The sequence below is a fragment of the Diabrotica virgifera genome, chromosome 3 (assembly GCF_917563875.1).
Source record: "Diabrotica virgifera virgifera chromosome 3, PGI_DIABVI_V3a".
In the NCBI taxonomy this organism is placed as follows: Eukaryota; Metazoa; Arthropoda; class Insecta; order Coleoptera; family Chrysomelidae; genus Diabrotica; species Diabrotica virgifera.
In genome coordinates this window covers 131,279,717-131,302,197 of record NC_065445.1, presented here as the reverse complement: position 1 = coordinate 131,302,197, position 22,481 = coordinate 131,279,717, and the positions used below count along the sequence as shown (strand labels likewise).

Below are 22,481 nucleotides of genomic sequence, written 5' to 3'. Positions count from 1 at the left end.
TAGCTAGAAAGTTAGATGCAGCAGATTAAAATTTTCGAATTTTTAAGAAAAGTAAAAAGAAAAGAGGACCTGTATAAAAATAATTAAATTAATAGAGAAGTAAAATAATTTGGAAAAGACCAAAGAACGAAGTGAAAACCCAAACGGCGAACAGACAAATAGAATAAGGTCAATGATTTATAAAGGGAAAAGTAGGGTAAGAAAATGGTAGAGGGTAAATTAGTTATGTTGATGTTACTGGGGGTTTGTAGAGTAAAAATGATTAGTATGAAAGGAGATTTTGGAAATAGAAGGGAGTGAAGTATGAAATAGAAGATTAAGTTAAAGGTTTTATGGGTAAAGTAATCTTTTAATAAACGGAACCAATGTCGAACGAGTCGACCAATAGCCATATCTTGGAATCATGATCAACTCCACAAATGATTACTTCCAGGAAATCAAAATCAGAATAGAAAAGGCTAGGTTAGGCTAGGCTAGGCTAAAAGTTAGGTTGGCTCGGTGCTACGTTTTCTAGACTTTGTTTTACGGAACGGAAGCTTGGACCTTAAATGCAGCCTCAGGGAAAAACTGAAATCATTCGAGCTGTGGGTGTGCAGAAGAATTCTGAAAATATCGTGGACAGAACACGTTATAAAAAAAGAGGTTCTGAGAAAGTTGCGTAAAGAAATGAAAATCTTAAATACCATCAAAATAAGAAAATTAGATTATCTCGGATATATTACACGTGGAGAGATATACAACTTGCTCCAGTTGATTATGCAGGGAAAGATTAAAGGAAAAAGAAGCATAGGGAGACGTAGAATATCGTGGCTGAGCAACGAGAGAGTGGTATGGATTGTACATAAACTGAACTTTTTAGAGTAGCCGTATCTAAAGTCCGAATAGCTATGATGATTGCCAACTTTCGTCGCAAAAATGGCACTTGAAGAAGAGAAGACGCAGCAATGGGAAACATGACCTACCTGACCTGAGGAGTTGTCGCCGTTGTTGGTTATAATAGAGATTATCATACAAGTATAGAAGTGTCACTACACCCTGATAATGACTCAAAGAATTAAGGCGGAGGAGAAGTATACACATCTGTTTACTATTTCGAAATTCGCTACTTGCCATATGTCCGGTAGATTATTATTTGCCCTGTCTTCTTCTTCAAGTGCCACATCAGAATTATCTGACATTGCGAAAGCTTCCCGATCTTCTGAAATATGGAATAATTGTTCTGCATTTGATATCTGTGTCTATTCACGAATGTTTTTTAACCAAGAAACTTGTTTTCTTCCTACACCTCTACGGCCCTCTATTTTACCTTTAAGGATCAGTTGTAATATTTTACATCGATTTACGCTCACTAGATAATCTATATAAAACATTTTTCGGTGTTTAACAGTCTTTAGCAGTTCTCTATCTTTATTGACCCTCCTTAGTACTTCTTCATTAGTTTTTCTTGCTGTCCAAGGTATCTTCAGCATCCGTCTATGAACCCACATTTCCAATGCTTGAATTCTGTTTATGATTGATATTTTTAGCGTCCTCCCTTCTGCACCATACAAAAGTACAGACCAAACATACCAAATATACATTTAACCATTCTTTGTCATAGTTCTAAACTGAGATGAGTATTGCAAAGAAATGACTTCATTTTCATAAAAGTTGTTTTAATCATTGGTCCGAATCTAGTTGGTCCGTTATCACAGTTTCCCAAACATGTCATGCTGTCAACTTTATCAACTTGAACTCCATTTAGTTGAAGCTTTGCATCTTGATGTGGGTCACGACTAAACACTCAAAATTTGGTTTTGTTCATTTTAATGCTCATTTCCTCTCCTACCTCGTGAATACGATCAAGCAGAATTTGGAGACCTTCAATATCTGACAGAATTACTTATCGTCTGCGTATCTAATCATATTAAGTACGTCAATGATCATTATTTTTGTTTTTTCGGCATTGATCTGAAGTCCGAATACTTTGCTTATCCGGCTTATTCGGTTGCAGCTATAATAAGAAGTGAAGAACAAAAAGGAACTGAATCATATTATGCTGGTTGAAATAATAGAATATTTACAACTTTACTGATTTGTTTACAGTTGTAAAGATAAAAATAGAAAATTAATGCTTCTGAATCATGTGGAAGAAACAGATGTTGAAAAGAGATTTGTATTATTTAAATTTTTGGCGACGTCGCTAGTTCCTCCGCCAAAGTTTTAAAAGACATTTTATTTAAACAAACTAAGTTATCAATCGAAGCAGCGCAGAAAACGACAATAAATATCGCCTCCGTACCACCAGATTGACAACAGGTGGAATACTTTCTTTGGTTACACCTCCTGAGACTTTTACAATTTATAAGTCATACAGGTGCCGAGAAAATTAAGATGAGAGAATTTTAAATAATTCACAACTCATCTACTCAGCATGGTAAAGCTCCAACAAGAAAGATTCCTTAATACTCAAAAGAGTAAATGAATTAAAAATGTATAAACATTCTCAATTTCTTTACAAAACGAAATTGCAGCAGCTGCATAATACTCTGGTTAAAGCGGAGAGTGCAGGAAGAGTCTATACCGGTTTCGGAGATCTTTTTCCCCTCATCAGTAAACCCATATCCTCTTCTCTCCGCTTTAACCATTTACCATAGCTTAGGGCCTTCCCGAATTGCAAAGAAAGAAATGTCACGGATGAACTAGGGCCATCTACCGGAAAACAAACTAAGTTATCAATCGAAGCAGCGCAGAAAACGACAATAAATATCGCCTCCGTACCACCAGATTGACAACAGGTGGAATACTTTCTTTGGTTACACCTCCTGAGACTTTTACAATTTATAAGTCATACAGGTGCCGAGAAAATTAAGATGAGAGAATTTTAAATAATTTACAACTCATCTACTCAGCATGGTAAAGCTCCAACAAGAAAGATTCCTTAATACTCAAAAGAGTAAATGAATTAAAAATGTATAAACATTCTCAATTTCTTTGCAAAACGAAAATGCAGCAGCTGCATAATACTCTGGTTAAAGCGGAGAGTGCAGGAAGAGTCTATACCGGTTTCGGAGATCTTTTTCCCCTCATCAGTAAACCCATATCCTCTTCTCTCCGCTTTAACCATTTACCATAGCTTAGGGCCTTCCCGAATTGCAAAGAAAGAAATGTCACGGATGAACTAGGGCCATCTACCGGAAAACAAACTAAGTTATCAATCGAAGCAGCGCAGAAAACGACAATAAATATCGCCTCCGTACCACCAGATTGACAACAGGTGGAATACTTTCTTTGGTTACACCTCCTGAGACTTTTACAATTTATAAGTCATACAGGTGCCGAGAAAATTAAGATGAGAGAATTTTAAATAATTCACAACTCATCTACTCAGCATGGTAAAGCTCCAACAAGAAAGATTCCTTAATACTCAAAAGAGTAAATGAATTAAAAATGTATAAACATTCTCAATTTCTTTGCAAAACGAAAATGCAGCAGCTGCATAATACTCTGGTTAATTATGCAGCTTAATTATGCAGCTGCTGCATTTTCGTTTTGCAAAGAAATTGAGAATGTTTATACATTTTTAATTCATTTACTCTTTTGAGTATTAAGGAATCTTTCTTGTTGGAGCTTTACCATGCTGAGTAGATGAGTTGTGAATTATTTAAAATTCTCTCATCTTAATTTTCTCGGCAGCTGTATGACTTATAAATTGTAAAAGTCTCAGGAGGTGTAACCAAAGAAAGTATTCCACCTGTTGTCAATCTGGTGGTACGGAGGCGATATTTATTGTCGTTTTCTGCGCTGCTTCGATTGATAACTTAGTTTGTTTTCCGGTAGATGGCCCTAGTTCATCCGTGACATTTCTTTCTTTACAATTCGGGAAGGCCCTAAGCTATGGTAAATGGTTAAAGCGGAGAGAAGAGGATATGGGTTTACTGATGAGGGGAAAAAGATCTCCGAAACCGGTATAGACTCTTCCTGCACTCTCCGCTTTAACCAGAGTATTATGCAGCTGCTGCATTTTAGTTTTGCAAAGAAATTGAGAATGTTTATACATTTTTACATTTTATTTAATTTATAATAATTAAATTGATAGGTATACACACATTTAAAGAACATTTTTTTATACATGATGGGACTAGATCCTAAGGGGTACAAGTGATAAAATGGTTTAATTGAGAAAAACGAAGTCAAAGCTAAATTTACATAGTAAATTTTACAGCGAATTAATCACTTATGAAGTGTGCAACACTGATCTAACGGTAAAACATTTTTTAATACAGTGTCCCAAATATAACGGTGAAGGAGGGAAGTATAACATACACGACTCGCTAAAAGATGCTCTAGAAGAAAATACAGATACTAAAAAAAATATTTTCGTACCTTAAAGACTGTCAAATGTTTCAAAAGATCTAAAACCCACACACATATCATTATTAACTTATGTATATACATTGTTTATATAAATTATTGTTACATTAACCTAAATACGCTAAGACCCTGCGTGATCGATGCGTGATTATAACAAAAAAAAATCACTTATGGACTTATTTTGAATTAATTTTATACATTTTATTTATCTAATTGTAAAAGCTTTTGTAAAGGTGGTATTTATTTTCATTCAAAATATTTAAAATTTGGAAAAAAACGTTCGCACTTGTACCCCTCTGCTTCAAATTTTGCACTTGTTTCTCTTTGAAACTTAAGTATCATACGAATGTCTTAAAAGTCTTCAACTAAAATAAAATAGAAATTATGTAAAAATTAAACGTTCTTATTTATGAAGCATTACTTGGTACATTTTGTGTTATTTCACTTATTTTGAATACTTTTTTAAGGGCTTGATTTGCAAAGATACTAAATAATTCACCAAAAATAATATCTAACACCTTACAGGCAAAGGGATACAAATAAAGTTATACCTGTTTACCGCAAACTGTTTTTAAATATTTCGTAAGTAGTCAAATTACAACCTGCGATATGTCGCCAGCAGTAGGTTAATTCACCTGTATCTCTTTGCCATTAAATTTTTAGTACTATCTAGTATTATTTTGTGCACTTAAATCACTTTACAATATTTTGTCACTTGTACCCCTTAGCATTTAATCCCCTCAAATAAGAAAATATTTTATTTATAAATAAGTATAAATATATAATAATATGTAGTTATTTATTATACAGGATGTTTCATTGGGAAAGCAACATACGTTAACTGTAGAAAGACTTAGACACTTAGGCGGTCTCAAAATTACCAATGGGTCTTCATCAATAACAAAGTTACTGGGTGTTTTACCTAATTTGCCATTTTCTTAGTTGGATCATAACTTTTTAACCATACTGTAGATTTATTTTATATTTATATTGCACGCGAATATACTTTAAGGTGTTCAATCAATTAATTTATTTATAATTTTAAAAATGCAAGTCGGGATTAAAAAATATTGGAAAAATGCTTCGACCCAAAAAACACACCCTGTACATTAATTTTTTTTAATTGATTCTACACTTAAAAAGAGGATGAAAAACTTAATTTAGCGGTATATTTTAAATTTTCGGTAAAATGTTTTTCTGGTAAATTTTGAATTTGAATTATGAAATTATGTGAATTGCGAGAGCTCGAAGTAGAAAAAAAAAATTGAAACACGACTTACAACTTTTTAACCACACTGGATATTTATTTTCTATTTGACACGCGAATATTCTTTAAAGTGTCCAATCAATTAATTTATTTATACTTATAAAAAATCCAGGTCCGGATTAAACAATAAAAATGTTCCAACCCAAAAACAGTACATACACGCTGTACAACTTGTACAAACCCTCTATATTAAATTTTTTGAAACTGGATTCTGCACTTAAAAAGAGGTTAAAAACTAAATTTAGTGGTATACTTTGAATTTTTGGTAAAACGTTTTTTTTTTTGGTAACATTTTGAATTTGAATTCTGCTCGAAGTAACTCCCAATTTATTCACGGATGAAGCAAAATTCAAGAAAGATGGGATATACAATTTCAGAGACTCGCACGTTTGGGCAGAGCAACGTGTAGAACATTTGAATAAATTAATAGGATCATATATTTTATCGCCAACCGTCACAGTCATCCATTATTGTACTCATTTGCCCTCATTTGCGGAAGTAAAGTAACACTTTATTGTACTCAAAGAAGAATTTTACTTTACCTGCCGCGATTATTAATTAAATTAACTGAGATTGAATGTAAGTGGTGGATCGCAGTAAGAGATTATTTATTTGAGTAAACTTAAAATTTATTTACTTTAATTATTAAAAATATTATACAAAATTTACGTTATTATTGATTACACTTATGTCAAAAAATAAAATTCTGTGGTATTTTGCAATTATATTCATACGACATAAATCAAAACTTTACCGATTTAGAAATTAGGCAGGGCCGCGCCGCCCATAAGGGCGGAGAGGGGCGGTGCCCCCCGGCGCCGAAGTAAAAAGGCGCCGGCAGGTGCCGAAAAAAAAGTTTGACAATACCGAAATTACCAGAAATATTAATAATATTTTATTATCTTGTGAAATTGAAAATTTACCAATCGTAGGTAGATTTAAAATTAGCAGTTATTACCTATTACTTTGATCCCCTAAGTGTACGAACGGTTATTTCTTTCAAAGACTAACGGAGCAAAATGAAAAAATGTTGACGCATGTCAAAATTTTCAATGTGTTTTAAATGTATTAATTTTTTTTCGAATCCTTAGAAAACTAATAAATATTTTTGAAAAATTTAAACGCAGCATGAAAGATTACATTATTACCGAGAGCCGTAAATTCCTGAAAATTTCTATAATGTTTATTTTAATAAGTTACAGGGGTGAAAATAAAAGGAAAAATTTAGTGTGATTTTTAATTGCAAATATTTCATTCAAAAGAAACTTTTTATTTATTCTAAGGGACTTTTGGCCTTCGGTAATAAAGTAGTCTTTCATTCTGCATTTAAATTTTTCAAAAATACTTATTAGTTTTCTCAGGATTTGAAAAGAATAAATACATTTAAAACACATTAAAAATTGTGACATGGTCAATATTTCGCATTTTGCTCCGTTCCCCTTAAACTGAAATATTACTCCATTCACTCACGGCAAAATGTTGCAAAAACTCTGAATTTTAAAGACCCGCTTGGATTAACATGAAATTTGGAATACACATAGCTAACAAGTCAAAGAAGAGAATGATATTGTGTCGACGTGTACTTTTGCCCTGGGGGAGTACCACTCCTTCACGGGGGAAAATATACTTACGTTAAAAATAAGTCCGGAAGTGGATAAACTGACGAATTGTAAGTAACTATTAAGTTAAGTTGTTCTATGAAGTTTTTACATTACTTAGGTCATTACTTTTCGAGTTATTTGCGAGTGAATATGTTCATTTTTCAACAAAAAAACCACGTTTTTAGACAGTTTTTCGTCTTCCACCGTTTTTCACCGACAAATTACTCAAAAAGTAAGTATTTTAGCGAAAATATATTCTTAGGAAAAATTTTGAAAAAAAACATTTTCTTAAAAATGTCAATATATTTTTTTATTTAAAACCATTTTTTTTTAAATAAGTACTTTTAAATGGTGAAAGTTTCAGATCATATAAATATACATAAGTGAAGTAAATTGTAAAGCTGTAACAATTAATTTCATTTGGGATGCTAATTAAGCGGGGATTTTTACGATGCTCTTTACTAAAAAAAAGGGACCAACTTTATTTTCTGCGTTACCGACTTACTTTTGCTACTAGAAACTTTTTGAAAAAACAAAAATAAAGCTTTTTCTAAAGACTTTAAAAAAGTTGTCATGAGTTTTGCCAGAAAAGTGCTTCATTTTTTGGTTATTTCACTTTGAAATGTTCGATATCTATCTTCGTTTGACGAATAAGAACCCACTTTACTCGAACTACAACTCTTCCTCTACTAGATATACTGATTTCATGCGTGCACAAGTTTTTTTTAAAAATTTTTTATAAGCTCTATTTTTGCTAAGAAAATTTTTTTTCAATAAAATATACACTTTTTTCTTATTTGCGAAAAACGGTCTAAAACCGTGGTTTTTATGTTGAAAAATGAACGCAACTCATGCTCATGCGCAACATACTCACTCGCAAATAAATGGAAAAATATTGACTTAGTAGAAAAAACTGTATATTATTATAGAACAAAAGTTTCTTAGAATTAGTCAGTGTATCCACTTCCGGACTTAATTTTAACGTATATTTTTCAACCCCGACGACGCAATATCAATTTTTTCCTTAGATTATGATGATGATGATACTTTCCTAACACATAAAAATAGTTTGTATTTATACCGTATAACGGTCCACTAAGCTACAAAAAACTACTTAAAAAGGAAGGAGGAAAGGGGCGCCTAAAATTACTTGCCCCGGGGCGCTTGAAAGCCTTGGCGCGGCCCTGAAATTAGGTTATCAATATTGATAACTATCGATTAAACATCGAAACCGCCCATCATGCAAAAGTCATCTGCCATTAATGTCATACGAAATTTGTATTCCGTCTAAGATTAAAAAAAAATCTTAAATTGTAAGTAAGTGTTAATGTTTTTATTTACTCGTCTGGCTCGCTGCGCTACCTCTACTCGTAATATTAGACTCGTTGGATCTTTACTGACTTGGTACAGAAATAACTATTATCTCCCACCCTAACAAGTGAATTCAACAATTTAGAATTTCCTATTAAGTTTCCTATGGCCTATGGTCCGTTTGAAGATTCACCACCCGGTATATACAGGGTGTCAAGAAATTCTCCTGACAAACGAAGACCGCCAGATTTCTCAGATAATTTTAAGACAATTTAACCCATTCACCCAGTCCGAAAACACTTCCAAAAGGAGATATAGGCTCTTTAAAGATGACGTCTTGTAAATAGTTTTTCTTAAATACCTACCTCTAACACGCTTCTATTCAGACAAATGAAAACTGGTACGCTTACTTATCTTCCAGAGATATTAGACCAGGGCCTCGATTTTTGACCCTTCGCTTCGTTATCGAACGTATTGGCTTCGTATACTAAACAGATACGAAGCGAATACGTTCGATAACGAAGCGAAGGGTCAAAAATCGAGGTCCAGGGCGGATTTGTGAAAAAACGTCTATTTTTGGATGTGCGAGGTGGCATTCGGATTTTTGCAGATAAAGTTAGGTGACAGCTTCAGTATAATAATTGACATATGCTCCTTCTCAAATATACCTGGAACAGTAACAAATAAATTAAAGTATATAAAAATTTCGAAAAACATTGATTTTTTTCTATTTTCTTTTCTTATAACTTTAAAACGATTCATTTTGGAAAAAAGTCGTGGGGAAGTAAAATAAAGATAGCAAAATAGCAATACATATAAAATAAGGGAGCAAATTAAGCCTATTCTTATTAAATGTTTTTCAACCACTTTGGTTGCACATAGAACCTTCGTGATTCGCTTAGAAAATTCTTACAACCTTAAATCGTCCACCAAATGTCATTAAAATCGACTTATATTAATAGATTTTGCATAATAATTTTGCAATCTAATTTTTTTTTAAAAAGTTAAAAATTTTTAAAAACTTTCTAAACAAAAAGTAGTCAATTTGGAACTTTGCTAATTTTTTTACATATAAAGAGACGATCTACCTATCTATTGCACTTTACAGAACTAAAATTGGATTATTTAAGCGGCCTCAGAACTGTTTTAAAGTTATAAACAATTTTTTGGTTTATAAACAAATACAGTGAGGATGTTTGAGTTGAAATAAATTAATTTTTCAGTTATTTATCAAATAAACATTTTTTTCTGTTTTAGGACAACAGTAAAATATATTTCGAATTAAATAAATTATATACTTTCTTCTTTTTGTCTCAATTAATTAAAAAAAATTTTGGGTACCCTGTATAAATAATTATGTTAATGTCTATTTTAATGAATAGAGAATTTAACAACCTTTCGAATAAGCTAGCACACGACCCCTATTCTCATTAAAAAAAATATCGATTACGTCATCACATCCAGATGGACGACGTCACTAGTATGACATATATGCCAAAAAATTATAATTTAAATATAAAAATCGACCTGTCTCGGGATTTATTTCCAGAGTCGTCCATTCTCGAGAAAATTAATTTATTTCAATTCAAACGTCCTCACTACATTTGTTTATAACTTTAAAACACTGCTGAGGCCGCTTAAATAATCCGATTTTAATTCTGTAAAGTGTATTAGATAGGAAGAGCGCCTCTTGATATGTAAAAAAATTAGCAAACTTCTAAATGGTCTACTTTTTGTTCAGAAAGTTTTTAAAAAAATTTAACTTTTATAAAAAAACTTTAGATTGCAAAATTATTATGCAAAATCTATTATATCAATTTTTATGAAGTTCGGTGGACGGTGGAAAGTGCAACCAAACTTTGAAAAACATTGCATAAAATCAGTTTTATTTTGCCCCCTTATTTTGTATTTATTGCTATTTTGCAGAAAGGGTAATAATTTAAGACATTTTAAACCAGTCGTATATCACACAAAATTCAATTATCTTTTTTTTATTTCCCGTTTCTCCCAAAATAATTCGTTTTAAAGTTATAAGCAATGAAAGTTGAAACAAATCGATGTTATTCGATAATTCGATAAATATTTTAATTTTTTTATTAATGTTCCGGGTATATTTGAGAAGGAGCATAAGTCAATTATAATTACTGAAATTGTCACTTAATTTTAACTGCAAAAATCCAAATGCTACCTCTCACATCCACCTCAAAACAGATCCGCCCTGGTCTATATATCCATTTCATCAATTCGGAATTTCTAGTACCGGTCATAGGTGTCCGTTTTCGGTAGGGCAATATGTATATTATCGCATAACATTTTGGTCTTTAACATTTAAGCCTTTTTGACATTGGATTATTAAATTGTGAGGTATTTTAGTACTAAAAGGTACTCATGCTTCAAGTCAGTAGGATACACCATTTTCTAAAAAAAAATAATTTAACATTTTCGTTTTTTGAATTAAAAAAAAATCGAAAACAATTTAAAAAAAAACAGCGGTGTATTTTAATTTAAACGTTGAAATTTAAAGTAAAAGTAACTTTTAGTACTAGAATACCGCATAATTTAATAATCTAGCGTCAGAAATGCTTAAAAATTAAAGACAAAAAATATATGCGATAAAATAACCGTTGACGTACTCAAAACGCACGCATATGACCGGTACTAGAAATTCGTTATTGATTAAATTGTTTTATCTCTTCAATATAAATAACCATACTAGGTTTCGCTTTAAAAAAAAATTTTATTTTATTTTTTAAATTCAAGAAACGAAAAATTTTTAAAACGACTTTTCTAGGAAACTGTGTTTCCTACCGACTTAAACCAAGCGTTCCTTGTAGTATAAGGATATTTGGTGTTTTACTAAAATACCTCACAATTTAATAATCCAGAGTAAAAATGCTTCAAAGTTAAAGACAAAAAGAAAGTTATGCGATAAAATAACTGTTGCTCCACCCAAAACGGACGCCTATGGCCAGTACTAGAAATTCGCAATTGATGAAATCGATTTATCTCTGGAAGATAAATACGCGTACCAGTTTTCGTTTTCGAAATAAAAGCGTTCTGGAAGTATTTTAAACAAATTAATTACAAGATGCAATCTTTAAGCTCCAGCTTCCTTAGGAAGCATTTTCGGACAAGGTGAATTGAGTTAAATTGTCTTAATACTCTGGGCTAATTAGCAAAATACAAGGAAAAGTTATTTACCAGCAATTTTATTGCTGAAATCGAATCTTATGATTGTATATATTAATAATATAGGTATGCAAAGTGCGTAGATAGTGTGCTACTTTGTTTATAAACAAAATGGCGCCCAAAAATCGTGTTTTTTTAAATTTTTGCTATGTAACTCCAAAGATTTTAACTTTACACCAAAAACACCTAAATAAAAATTCACCGAAATTAAATTCTGCATAGAGACGTGTTTTTCCCGATTTACTTCGACAAAAATTTTCCCCGGAAAATGCGGGTTTTTCCAACACAATCTTTAATTTTCACTAAAATTTTAAATACGTACTTCTTTATCAATAATTAAATAACTTGGTAATATAAAAGCTATTTTCGTATAGATTATAATTCCAGAAGCCGATAAAAATTGAGTGAACAGTTTAGCAACAATTAAATTGTTAATTAAAAATTTACTGTCGCTATAATACCCATAATAATTATGATACATAAGAATAACTATGATTTTTGTATAAAAAGATACTGTACCTATCTAATGTACTTTACAGAATTGAAATTGGTCTATTTAAGCGGCCTCGGGAATATTTTAAAATTATAAACAATTTTTTGGCTTATAAACAAATATAATATCTCGGGAAATATTAAATTAAATCATGAAAACAATGTTGGAAAAAAAGCGGCAGGACACTTTAAAAAAAACGTTTAATTGTGATGTGATTCCTGATATACAACCGGTCAAAGTTGACCGACATTTACGACAAAGATATAAATAATAGGATCATAGTTTTCAAACCGTCACCTTTTTATTTTTGTCCTCTTTCTCCACGCCAATTTTCATATCTTTAAAATACTCATAACATATATTATTATAATAAAAACTATCGATATTACGAGTGAAAATTACCAAAAAAAAAGCAAAATTTCAATCTAAAATTAGGCTGGAGAAAATGTAATCTCAAAGTTCAAAATCGATATACGTTAAAAATATGCATTTTTCTACGGCCTTGCTAAAAGAGCCACTTTCACGCACGCATTTCGTTTCCGAAAGTTGCACTTTCCCGCACGGCGTGCGTGAAAGTAAATTTTCCTGCACAGCGTTCGGGAAAGTAAAATACCTTGTAATATGGCATTACAATATATTATAATACATGCAATAAACTAATATTTAGATATTATTTACTAATTTATTTCAAATTTATCTTATTGTGTTCATGTTTTAATGAAATTAGCGCGATAATTCGATGAAATAAAATTATTTTGACATCATATTTTAAAATCAGATCAGTAGACAATTACAATGGTTTTGAATCGTCGTCATGGAAACCAATATCGTCGTCGTGGTAAACCATTATATTGAAAGTTTGGTTTTGACAACCTTGTCAAAGAATTAATTTGTGTATTTTCACTTCTAAATAAAAATTGATATAACTCTATATTTTGTGGCTTTTTTTCCAAACGTACGGCCCTAGAAAAAATATTGTTCCTAACTCATGCGGAAAGTGTCTTCCCCGCACTCGACTGCTTGCCCGAACTCCGCTATCGCGGCGTTTGGGTCAACGGCAGTCTCGTGCGGGAAAGTATCACTTTCCGCACTAGTTAGGAAATAGTATATTGTGCAACAAGTGCAGAAAGGTACTAATTTCTCACGAGTTTGAAAAGTTGCGGTACGAGCGCAAGCGAGTGCCGCAATTCAAACGAGTGAGAAATTACCTTTCTGCACGTGTTTCACACTATACTTTTTCTACAAGCACAGTTTTTCCTAAAAATAAAAATCACAATTTCCAAACGACGATTAATTATAATAGGTACCTATGTGATAAATTTTAAACTGTATTTAATTAATACCTACTAATCAATTTAAATTCCTTATACCTAAATAAATTGCACAGAAATCAGTTAAAAAATTAATGCACTGCCTTAATTTGTTTAAATTTAAACAATTATTACACATTATTGACATTATATTTATGCAGTCACGGATTTACACAAAACCTACTCCATTCGACGTCTCTTGCACAGGTTGCTAAATCCTTATTGGTTATTTGATAATTATAAAATGTTTAATAAGAATAAAATTGTAAAATAAAACAGTTGTAACATCCATAATTTAGTTTCTATGCTATAGTTAAATATAATAATTGTCTTATAGGTTATATCTTTGTCTAAAGTTTAACCACGGATGTAAACAGAATATAACGTTACTCAGAATGCGGTAGTCCACGGATGTAAACAGAAAATAACGTTACTCAGAATGAGGTAGTCAACTGTGCAGAAAAGAACTTTGCGGCACAGAAACGTCACTTTGCGGCACAGAAACGTCACTTTTCTGCACACTAATGTCAAATATCTTATACTGTGAGAAAATATCAAGTTTGCTAACATAAAACCGTGCAGAAAAGTGCACTTTGAATAATGGTTGCAGAAAAATAACTATTTTTCGGCTTTCCATGGAGCAATTTTCTTCATTCTTTTTTTGTTCCCAAGTAACTCGAGTAGAGCCATCTAACTAACACATTATTAAATGTCAAAGTTGCTTTTGTTTTGTTATAAAAGATTAACTTATTCATAAGAAAAGAAAACTACATATTTTTTCCAGTTGTAGAGTTTTTTTAGATAAACTTACTACAAGTGGAGCTTTTAACGTTAAAAACACAAATATTCTCATTTGAAAGCTGTAAAATTATTTAATCAATCTTTATTTAAACAAATTAAAAATTTTTGTTATTATAAATAAATTAATTTATTATAACAAAACAAAAGCAACTTTGACATTTAATAATGCGTTAGTTGGATGGCTCTACTCGAGTTACTTGAGAGCAAAAAAAGAATGAAGAAAATTGCTCCATGGGAAGCCGAGCAAATGCATTTTTTAACGTATACCGATTTTGAACTTTGAGATTACATTTTCTCTAACCTAATTTTTGATTGAAATTTTGCTATTTTTGGCAATTTTCACTTGTAATATCGATAGTTTTTATTATAATAATATATGTTATGAGTATTTTAAAGATACGAAAATTGGTATGGAGAAAGAGAACAAAAATAAAAAGGTGACGGTTCGAAAATTATGATCCTATTGTTTATATCTTTGCCGTAAATGCCGGTCAACTTTGACTGGTTGTACATCAGGAACCACTCATCAAAATTAAACGTTTTTTCTTTTAAAAGATGCATCCTGCCCCGCTTTTTTCCAATACCGTTTTCATGATTTAATTTAATTTTAATGTTTCCCGAGATATTCTATTTGTTTATAAGCCAAAAAAAGTGTTTATAATTTTAAAATATTCCTGAGGCCGCTTAAATAGTCTAATTTCAATTTTGTAAAGTACATTAGATAGGTACAGTGTCATTTTATACAAAAATCGTAGTTATTTTTATGTATCACAATTATTATGGTTATTATAGCGACCGTAAATTTTTAATTAACAATTTAATTGTTGCTAAACTGTTCACTTAATTTCTATTGGCTTCTGGAATTATAATCTATACGAAAAGAGCTTTTATATTACCAAGTTATTTAATTATTGATAAAGAATCACTTATCTAAAATTTTAGTTGAAAATTAAAGATTTTGTTGGAAGAACCCGCATTTTCCGGGGAAAATTTTCGTCGAAGTAAATCGGAAAAAGCACGTCTCTATGCAGAATTTAATTACGGTGAATTTTTATTTGAGTGTTTTTGGTGTAAACTTAAAATCTTTGGAGTTATAGAGCAAAAATTGAAAAAAACACGATTTTCAGGCGCCATTTTGTTTATAAAAAAAGTAGCACACTATCTGCGGACTTATACTGCGGACACTATATTATTAATATATACAATCATAAGATTCGAGTCCAGCAATAAAATTGCTGGTAAATAACTTTTCCCAAAAATGGCCTATTCTCCGATAATCTGTCCAGACTATAATATTATCAGTAGTAATTGCACAAGAGCAAAATTATCGAATTTTCCCCGAGTGACACTTTGACAGTTTTAATTTCACGACCCGAAGGGGAGTGAAATTATGTCAAAGTGTCACGAGGGCAAAAATTCGATAATAATTTTAGAGATCGCAGCGCCGGATTAACCATTAGGCGGACTAGGCGGCCGCCTAGGGCCCGCGCACTTGATGGCGCCCGCATCCCGCTCAAATGCATTAATTAATATTGAATTATATAAGCAGTAATTTAAAAATAATGGGGTACACATAGCTAAATTTGGTATACACATAGCTAACATGTCAAAGAAAAAAGTGATATTGTGCCGATGTGAGCTTTTGCTCTGAGGTTATTAAGTCCCCCTTTCTCGGGGAAAAATATACGGTCAAAATACGTCCGGAGGTGGATAAACTGACTAATTCTAAGCAACTTTTGTTCAATAGAGTTTTTTCACCAAGTCAATACATTTCGAGTTATTTGCGAGTGAATATATGTTCATTTTTCAACAAAAAAAAACACGTTTTTAGACCGTTTTTCGCAAAACACTCAATAAGTAAGTGTTTTATCGAAAAACATATTCTTAGCAAAAATATAGCTATTAAAAAATTGAAAAATGGTGTACGTGTGCAGTCTGTAGACCCAGTAGAAACAGAGTTGTAGCTAATGAAAAGTAGGTTCTTATTCGTCAAATTTCAATTCGAATATTTTAACGTGAAATAATAAAAAAAAATTAAGCACTTTTCATAGAAAACCATCATAAGTCTTTTATATGTTTAAAAAAAGTTTTATTCTTGTTTTTTAAAAAGTTTCTAGCATATAAAGTAAGCAACATACGCTCAGAATAAATTTAATCCCTTTTTTGTATAAAAAAACTAGTGAAAATATTCCCCTAATTAGCATCCCAAATGAATTAATCGTTACCACTTCACAAGCTACAAAGTGCTTATTTATGAATGGGCTGTAGTAGAAAGGACTTGAACAAGACTAATCACGAGTGTATGCAATTTTTTTTGTTTAGCTTAATTCCTCGACAACTAATGGACATTGGCATGGTACAGTGGATTTTTCCAATCAGGTACCTAGTGTAATGTGTAGTGTATGTATTGAGTAAATGTCTTGTTACTTAACAAAGACGACGTCATTGTCATTGCAAAGATACGCTAATTTATCCGAATGTCTGCGGTCCCTCCGGTGAGTACCGATCGCAGAGAGATAGAAACTATTTTCATTTATTTTTAATAAATTAAAAATTTTCTACCCAGGGTATGCAAAGTTTGAACATTCTCTTATCTTAACCAATTTTTATCTTCCAAAAAACCAAAACTCTGACAAATTCAAAAAATCAAAATACATTTTTTTAATCTTTAGGATTTTTGGTATCACGAATAATTTTTAAGATATTTTGAAAAAAAAAAGACATTTTTTAGAAACTTATTAAAGAAAACAAAAATAAAGGTTTTATAACACTTTAAAAAAGTTGTGATCAGTTTTCACCGAAAAGTGCTTAATTTTTTGGGTATTTAGATTTGGAATTTGTCGAATAAGAATCTACTTTTCATTAGCTCCAGCTCTGCTTATACTGGGTCTACATACTTCATACATAAACCATTTTTTTTACTTTTGTATACGCTATATTTTTCCTAAGAATATTTTTTCGATAAAATACCTGCTTAATTTTTGAGTTATTTGCGAATAACCGTCTAAAAACGTGTTTTTTGGTTGAAAAAGGAACATATTTAGTCGTAAATAACTCAAAAAGTATTGATTTAGTGAAATAACTCTATAGAACAAAAGTTACTTCATTAATCAGTTTATTCATTTTCGTACTTATTTTGAATGTGTATTTTTTCTCCCACGAAGGGGTGGCACTCATACCCAGGGGAAAATTCCATATCGGCACAATATCACTTTTTTTCTTTGGCATATTAGCTACGGACTATTAATGACAAGTTGTTGCGAAATATCGGTTAAAAGACTTGTATACTGCATAGATGGTCAGCTAGATTTGATGCTGTTAAAGCAGTACAAATGTTACATAGGAAAATGAAAAAGTATCGAATAGTTCTTTTAACTATTATGTGATCCAAAATTTTAGAACGTTTTAGTGCTGCTAGTAAACATTAAAAGATCCAACTATAAATTTATCAGATGCAGTTATTTTACTTAAATCTTTAGCAAAGTAACAGAATTAGAAAAAAGAGAAATGATCTTCTTTACATTGTCGTAATTTATTTTTGGAATAAATACTTCCCAAAACAATATAAATATCTTTAAATTTGTTTTAAGTAAATGGTCGCTATGAAGGGGCCTACTTCTTATGGCCGCCTAGAGCCCCATGATGCCTTAAACCGTCACTGAGAGATCGCGTGTAATTTGCTGCGATTATTTCATGAATAAAACTGATCAAAACGAATTTTTTTTTGTAATTTATTTATGTAAGTACAAATTAGTACAATTAAACACACAGTTGTTATAAATATTTGACGGTTGAAAGTCATCACTTTTAGAATTTTTAAAACATTAATTGTCATTAAAGTCACTGAATGAATTTTTTCGTAGCAACGGAGGGCATCTGACGTAATATACTTGACGACGGGATATTATCAAAAATTATCACTTTAAGTTTTATTTTTGTAGCTTTTTATTGGTCAGAATCTTCTATGAATGAAATAATCTGAGAAATCTCCGGTCTTCGTTTGTCAGGAGAGTTTCTGGACACCCTTTATAATAATTTCCAATATATTGCTATCAGCGACCGATGTTGTTTAATCATTTTATAGCGTACATCTTGAAATGTGATAAAATAAAATCACTACTTTCTTCTTTTTACCCCCTGCAGTGTTATCTTATCGTTCTGTCATGATGCAATATTCCTATTCCCTCTAAAATATAAGTTCGATGATATTATTTATAACCTGACAATAGTCCAAAAATATCTAGTCCGTTATGCTAGAAATTGGTTTATTATCTGTCAAATTATGGATTTTATTTTCGAAAAGTGCGTACCTAGCTATTACACACTTACCATCACAATGTGCCATTCTATTTTCTGCTCTATTTTTACAGTGATAACAAAGCAATTTTACCCACTTATTATCAACTTAACCGTGACTTTTTTCTACCTACACATTTATAAAATGGGTTTTAAAAATATCTTTGTGAGTGTACTGGAAAAAAATGTGTTAGTGAGTCAAAAACTGAAATATGGCGATATCTAAAAATAATTTCCAATTTATAAATATTCGTAAACAAGTAACAGGTCGACATCTGTCTGTAAGTAGCTGTAAGTTTTATAATTTCACCTACAAGGGACAGTGGAAAGTATGTTCGATATAGCATGTGTATTATACAAAAGGTGTACTGTGTTTATATAAAAAATATTATAATAATCTTATCGAATTTATTTTCTTTTTATTACATCTACATCTAATAATAATTAGTAATTGAGCCTATTAGGCTCATGGCTTGATTCACTATTCGCCTACATCCGATTTTGTCCATTGCTTCCATCCTCCAATTTGTGAAGTTGAGTCTTTTTAGATCCTCTTCTACATCCATTTTCTACCTTCTTGTGGGTCGACCTCTTCTCTGACCTCCTCCAATTGTACTTGGCATTAGCATTTTCAGTAGTCTACCTTCTGGCATCCTTTGTATGTATCCTAGTCATTTTAGTCGTTGGATTCTTATTACTTCTAGTACGCTGGGCCGCCTATAAAACATTATCATATCTTCATTTGTCATTCTGATCCATACGCCATTCTACATTTTTCCTCCAAATATTTTCCTTCCTAGTTTTCGTTCCCATGTCTGCACCATTTCTTGTTGCTTTTTATTATATCTAGTTTGGGGTTATTTTTCTAAGAGTTATTGTTATATTAAATATTTATACACGAGAAGACTGAAAACGATTTACATACACCCAAAAAAAAAAAAGGAAAAAAAATCTTCAAAATAAAACAAATTCTTCTTTTCTATTAGTAAGACGAACTCCAATTAGATACTCATTTGTCATACGAGATAGGTACGAGAAAAAAATTATCTAAATAAAAGTTGAAGGTTGTGTATTAAGGTTTTTAACCCCTAGTCATTGAAGAAAAATATCGCAAAAAATATAAATAAGTTGTATTAAAAACTCTCAGATTCAGTAAGCTCAATTATCATTGAAATGTTAGGTATTGTTGTATAAATGTATTTATGTTACAGTTTAAGTTGATTCTCAGTTAGAGTTAACTATTCCTAGTTCGACTCAACTCCAACTAAAACGAGCAGTAAGAGTTGATTTGAAAAATTTAATTCAACTTTTACTAGTTGAAGTAGACTCTTCCTAACCCTTGTTAGTAAAAGTATATCGCGGGAAAAATAAAGTCAACTCTTACTAATTTGAGTTGACTATTCCTCGATCGATTCAGTGCTTTTTTGATGAGTGTGCGTCTTTTTGTTTTGACCGTTTCAACTAATCACGATTTGAACATATCCAGTAACATGTAATTGCTAGAATTGGTTGTTTGTGTGAATCAAATCTTACTAAATGGCATTGGGAAGAGTATACTTTTTCTAGTTGGAGTCTACTTTTACTAGTAAATGTTGAAAAAAATCTGCATTTTATATTTATAATCAACTTTTACTAAAACCAGTCGTTTGAGTTGACTCGAACTAGGAATAGTCAACTCCAACTGGATAATCAACTTGAACTGTAACATATTTTATATAAACAGAACCTCTGGTGAATAGGAAGTATTATAATTAGTGTTTACTAAAGTAACGGCTATGTCGAAATACTGATAGACAGGCCTGTGTTTGTTTATGTTTATGTTTATACTCATAGTTCGAGTACCTACTGTTGAATAAAATATGATGTGAATAAATTGAAGACATTTTATTATGCATTTAATCAGCTACGGACCAAAAGGCACAGTACCCTAACCACCAATATCTTTTTACAGTTGGATTAAGACTATCCTTTGAAAACATTTTCAAATGTAGCGCCTAATATACTGACAAGGTGGCACAAACTTAACTTTTGTTTTAATGGAACAAACACGCTGTATATTTTTACATTCTTAGACTATTCTCGATATTTTTGTTTTTGCAATATAAGGTTTTGCAATGTTATACGAGATAGTTAAAAATATGTTTTTTGTATTAACTTGTTAGCAATATTAAATACCTGTCGAAAATACTTAATTTCAAATTATTTATATAATTTATTTAATATAAAATACATTTTTCTGCTAATAGGAAACAGAAAAAATGTTTATTTGACTAATATTAAATTTGTTTTTGGCTTAAATTAAATGTTACAATTTCCTACCACCTGCCTCTTAGTGGTGATTGAACCGAGGATGATAATCTTCTTAAACGTTATTAGACAAGGCGAAAACGGCGGGTTCGTTGGGAAAAATATTCCCATGAAATTTTTTTGCATAATTACATTCGTGAGACATCCCAGAATAGGGTTCAAGAAGTCGCCCACGTGAAAAGTGAGCCAAATTTTTTTAACAATTTTTTTAATCAAATTGAAAAAATCAATATTTTTGGCCCTGAAAATTTTTTTGTAGGTTTTTTGGACCATTCTGGATAAAAAATGTCTCCTATAATTTTTCTCTAAAGTTGATCGTTTTCGAGTTATAAGCAATTTAAAATTGAAAAAAAAAAACGAAAAATGGCGATTTTCAAGGCTGAATAACTCGGTTAAAAGTTATTATTATGAAAGTCAGAAAGTGACTAAATCAAAGTTTAATGTCCCCCCTATACTACAAGATCCCGAAGAAATTTGTGTCATTATTTTATTACTAAGTTGTTATTTTTAAGTAATAATATTGAGCGCCATGCACGTGGTAGCCGGCCGTAAATGCTGAGTGAGAGGGAGATGCCACTCCGGCAGTCCAATTGTCCATCTTACTTGAACTCACATTTATGGCCGCCTACCACGTGCATGGCGCTCAATAATATTACTTAAAAATAACAGCTTAGTAATAAAATAATGACAAAAATTTCTTCAAGATCTTGTAGGGGGGCATTAAACTTTGATTTAGTCACTTTCTGACTTTCATAACAATAACTTTTAACCGAGTTATTAAGCATTGAAAGTCGCCATTTTTTCGTTTTTTTCAATTCTAAATTGCTTATAACTCGAAAACGATCAACTTTAGAGAAAAATTATAAGAGACCTTTTTTATCCAGAATGGTCCAAAAAAATCTACAAAAAATTGTCAGGGCCAAAAATATTGATTTTTGCAATTTGATTAAAAAAAATTGTTAAAAAAAATTTGGCCCACTTTTCACGTGGGCGACTTCTTGAACCTTATTCTGGGATGTCTCACGAATGTTATTATGCAAAAAAATCTCAAGGTAATATTTTTCCAACGAACCCGCCGTTTTTGCCTTGTCTATATGGATCATTCCAAAAGTTATATTATGAAGTTCCAATCTAATTATATTGATGTAAACTTTTGATTTTAAATAACCATAAAGGAAAAAATCAAGTGGTGTATGATCTGGATATCTTGTGGAATGATCCAATGTTTGCAGTTTTGCCGATTTACTTTCCCATGTAAACATCATTTTACCGTTTATTTTCATTTTGTTTTATACCATACTCTGTATTAGAGTACAAAAATGATAACGTTTCAGATGGGTAATCTGAGATGCATTTTTGGAATATTTTCCTAGCGTCGCCCGATGGTATTTTAGTACCTGGGTTAACAGATTACTTAATTCGTTGTCGACATTCATTTCACTCATTTCAGACTGCAGATATTAGATCATGATATGAAAAAATTACATACATACTTTAAAAATTAAATATTTTTGACTACCCGGTATAAATAATTATGTTAATGTGTATAGTAC

General features: G+C 31.3%; 1 protein-coding gene across 3 annotated transcripts in view; it reads left to right on the top strand.

Moving 5' to 3' along the window:
* Positions 1–22,481, top strand: part of LOC114330580 (RING finger protein nhl-1) — a 143,765-nt gene that overhangs the window by 20,763 nt on the left and 100,521 nt on the right. The window lies entirely within an intron of this gene.